This window comes from Saccostrea cucullata, unplaced genomic scaffold (assembly GCF_032062105.1).
Source record: "Saccostrea cucullata isolate Sc308-1 unplaced genomic scaffold, CSIRO_AGI_Scuc_v1 ctg4082, whole genome shotgun sequence".
Lineage (NCBI taxonomy): Eukaryota > Metazoa > Mollusca > Bivalvia > Ostreida > Ostreidae > Saccostrea > Saccostrea cuccullata.
Genome location: NW_026931931.1, coordinates 1 through 4,612, shown reverse-complemented (window position 1 = coordinate 4,612; position 4,612 = coordinate 1). Strand labels below are relative to the sequence as shown.

General features: G+C 27.6%; 1 non-coding gene across 1 annotated transcript; it reads left to right on the top strand.

Annotated features, from left to right (window-relative positions):
* The first annotated feature begins 726 nt into the window (after positions 1 to 726).
* Trnag-ucc (transfer RNA glycine (anticodon UCC)) lies at positions 727 to 798 on the top strand. The gene has a single exon. It is a non-coding gene; the product is annotated as a tRNA-Gly (tRNA).
* Positions 799 to 4,612: the final 3,814 nt, after the last annotated feature.

Here is a 4,612-nt window from a genome sequence, read left to right as displayed (position 1 = left end):
TTAGTTATTAAATTATACACAAATGTTCTGCTAAAATAAATATCTGACTGACCGAAAAGGAGAATAATATTTTTGCATATCATATATGAAATTCTATTTTTTATTCAATTTCATTTCCTACTAGAGAAAAAAAAAACACAAAAGTTAAACTTAAGTATACCGTATACAACTTATTAACTATTTATTTTTTTAGAATCACTTTATATATAATTATTCACATGCTACCAATTCATTTAAATTATTTCATTTTCCATGTCAATACCAATTTGCAGTTTTTAGGGTTAAATTAGATTATTTCATTATATTTTTTTTATTCAAGGAAATATATAAGATTAAGGGGGAAAAGATTTTAAAATTAATATTTTCTGTCTTTTTTAGTTCATTCCTTAAGAAAACAATATCAACAAACAATGCTTTAAAAAGCATGTATAGGTTAATAAATTCCTCTGTGTAAAATTCACCTGTATCTATACCTCAAAAAACAGCATACTTCTTCAATATGACCCCCCCCCCCCCATTAAAAAAACCTCTGATTTCTTAAATATAGATAATCACTGGGATAAAACAATAATATTTGCCTGCATGTAAAACAGACTCGTAAATTTTTCTTCATGTTTTTTATTACTTACCTTTATAAAACTATAAAGGTCACATAAAATGTAAAAAAGGAAATCCTGAAGGTAAAAATCATATGTATTTACCTTGACATTACTCAACATTATTAGAGCGTCGGTGGTGTAATGGTCAGCATGGTTGCCTTCCAAGCAGTCGATCCGGGTTCAATTCCCGGCCGACGCACTTATTTTTTGCTAAATTATCTTTAATTGATATGAACACAAGAGAATAAAGATCAGTAATCATTTTCAAAAGTCTATTGTGTGGTTGCTTCCCTTGCAGTACCTGTTAACTGTGTATTGAAATATAAAAATTCTAATTTTCGGTCCCTTTCAGTATTCCCCCTAAAAATGAGTGAATTTATCCCCTAGTTCTATTATAGACAAGGATATTTTAGAAAGAAGTAAAAATTCTTTAACTGATGTATACTATGCATGAAATGCGAAACAAAACACTTTTTATGGACAGTAAACCAACAATTTTATAAACATGACGGGGGGCAACAAATTAATCATTTCTTGAAGAAAACACTTTATTTTTTATTAGATGCTTTGTATTTAAATAAGATATGGATTTGTCTTTTACTTTAAATCAATTTTATTCAACCCGATGATTGATTAGGGCAATTTTTTTTATATGAAATGTTAATTTACTTTCCAGGAACAGTTATAAATATCACCTGTCCCACATCAGAGTCAAGTCATTATTTTTTTTACAGAAGTTTTATGCTATAATCTATAAGTCTCTAAAACATGATAAAATATATTATTAAGGTAGTCCGATCCTCAGGTATAGAAAATTAGCAGTTAAGTAATCAAAAATACTCGTAAATGTAACTCTGAATCCACAAAGTTATGTAAATTTATCCACAATATTTCTTATAAGTTATAGATTAAAGTTAATCATATTGTATAGATAAAATTGTCAAATCTCCAATATTTTTGCAGAAAAAGCGAAATGGAATATCAGCAATATATTTTCTAATTGCAAATTGATCAGCAAATATATTTTAGGTTAAAAAACGATAGGTATCCAGTCATTCAGAGAAATTGTCATGATTTTCATACTTATTTGGTATTTTTTTTCTTTTATTTCCGTTATATATTCTATAATACGTAGAGTAAAAGGCTTCTGTTCTCATTGCAAGACACCGCATATCACTTCTCATATCATATCATGCTAATAACCATTGGTATCTAAGGCTGAATTCAAGATAATCTTCTTTCTCGAAAACTGTATTAATTTTTTCTCCTTTTATTACCGTCTTCCTTGGAAGACGGTATTGTATAGTTGAAGTTTTTTACAGTCTTCGGACTATGCACTTCCTCTCTTTTGTGATTGGTAGAAAATGCATGATGAGAAAAATTTCAATTATTTCATTGGTTGAAATGCTGTTCAAGGCAAGGGAGATAACTTTCTGATGATCTAATTTTCGTACGACTTAACAATTTTGCAAGATTTTTAATCTTAAAAAAAATGACAAAACGAACAACAAAATCAGCATTAATTAATTCCTAATAACATGATTTTTTTTCATAACGATGACTAAAAGGGTCTTTTTAATTTCATTATAAATAAAATTTGATTTTTATTGCTTGCACGCTTTACAATTTGTTATTATTCTTTTCCCCTTTCTTGTTTGAAGAAGGAAATGGAATCAGCCGAGGTTTGCCGAAAGCTCTCGGCGAGTCAAAGTTTACGGAGATGACCGAGCGACAACCGTGGTAGGGCTAATGCCAGTAAAAAGCTAATGTAGAAATACAAAATCAAGAAATTCAAAAGAATTATACGGCCTGATAGGTGTAGATCAGTTTACAGTTTAAGATTGTTGCTAAAGACGGGAAGCTTTTTAAAAAAGCTCTACTTGTAGGGTACAAATGTCAACTGTTATAATACCTTTTCTAAGACTTCCAAAGACTTTAAATCTTATAAAGATAAATAATATGAAAATTGTTGCATGAAAAATTTTCATTTTCAAGCTTCATTTTGATGCATTTCAAATTAAATATTATTTTTTGGAATTATTCTTCCTGGCTGAGGATCGGATCTTAATACCACTTAAAATTTTAATAAACTATATTATTTATATCCCTTTCAAAATAAATAAATTATAATTATTATAAATAACTCTTAAGTTATAATTAGTAAATAAATTAGATGATAAACGTCTGTGACGCACGTCATATGATATTTTCTTTTCGTGAAAAGCTGTCACGAACATCTGTGAGTGCAAGCGTAGAATTCATTTTCCTCAAAAAAAGTATGTTTAATCTGATATTAGATATTTTGTACATAAAAAATAACAAAACTTTAATCGGACAGTAGATATTTTTATGTTATGTAAAAATGAGTCATATAGGAAAATTAATACTAACAAGACAGGAATTAAATATACGTTTAAAATGGATTTGAAATAGAAAAAGAACACAATATTTATATTTAGTCAAGTGTTTTTACGAAGAATTTCTTTCAGAATATTTACTTTATTTTTTTTCTTTTTGTTGCCAAAAAATAAAATGTGATCCTCATTTATTTTGTAAATCTTGTGAAATATATCGTGTCGTTGTGGCTAAAATCATATTCAAAAATTGGCAAAAGTCTTTTGCATCCATCTAAAGATACCGGTATTTAAATATCAGTCTTACATGTATATGAATTTAGATTACAAGATTTATCTTATTCATCAAATATAGAAATATTTTTCTCAGCAGATACTTTATTCAGACCTCTACTTAAAAAAAGCAAACCATGGAAGAGAGATAAGAATCGAGAGTGCTTCCAAACTAAATAGTTCTTCTACCATTCACTTCTTTTAGCATTAAATATTTAAGTGAAAAGAACTAAGTTATATAAATTACCTGCCCATACTTGAATTAATGTAATGATATATATGTTACAAACATTACGCACTTCTTGTAATACAAATTGCCCAGGGTGAAATTCACGCCCAAAATTCTGGTTGTATGCAAATAAATAGTCTGATACATGATAATTTGCGACAAGAAAGTGAACTTTCTATTTAAAAAAGGAAGAAAAATTGTATATTTATAATAATAATGTGATGAATCATTCAAATAAAAAAAAAATCTAGCTATTACTGGGTTCATATAAAAGTCAAACAAGGAAGCCTTTTTTGAAATGACTGAATATTCCTTACACTATCATTTGCATTGCAATATCGACTAAATTAGCCTTAAAATATGATGTTGTATAAAAATATTGAATGATATAGTAGTTTAATTAATTTATCCCCGAATCCTATGAATTCAAATATCTTTAAAATTCGTGTTTTCTTAGCCATTATAAACTGATGATCAAGGTTTTGTGACTTACCTATGCATTTCTAGTTAAAATAAGAATATTTACAGATAGCACAGACATCTTAATTCGGGGTCTCTTAAGATTTTTTTTACGACTGCTTTTTCATTTATAAATACTTTAATCCAACTGAACTGTGTACGGTATGAAAGGTTTGTCTTTCCATATATTTTTCAGCACTTCTCAAATAAGGCACAGTTTTAATATAACGTTACTTTGAAAATGAATTTCATTGCAAAAATATTTAGAAAACATTCGTTTATGATGGTTTTGAGTGCGTCTGGAAAATGAAAAAAATAAAATCAAGCGCTTCTGTAATTATCATCACAAACCATTACTAATTGCTGACTCTTAGCCCATTATAATATAACTTCTTTTTCACTTAAAATTGTTTTTAAATACTCTGCCTGATGAGATTTTAACATACAATGTAAATACAATATAAATCTTCCACTAGAAGAATAAAATGTAATATCGTTATTATATAAAATTGGTCCAAGGCATACAGACGCACATAAATTTATATCGTTTCTGTTTTTATCCCTGATTTTAATTATGCTATTTGAAATTACAAATATAAATTGAGTGTTGTTATTTAAAAAAAAAAAAAGACAGATACTAGTATAAAGTAATTCATTTCTATTTTTCTGGTTCAGTCCTTAAAAAATAATTAAGAAAG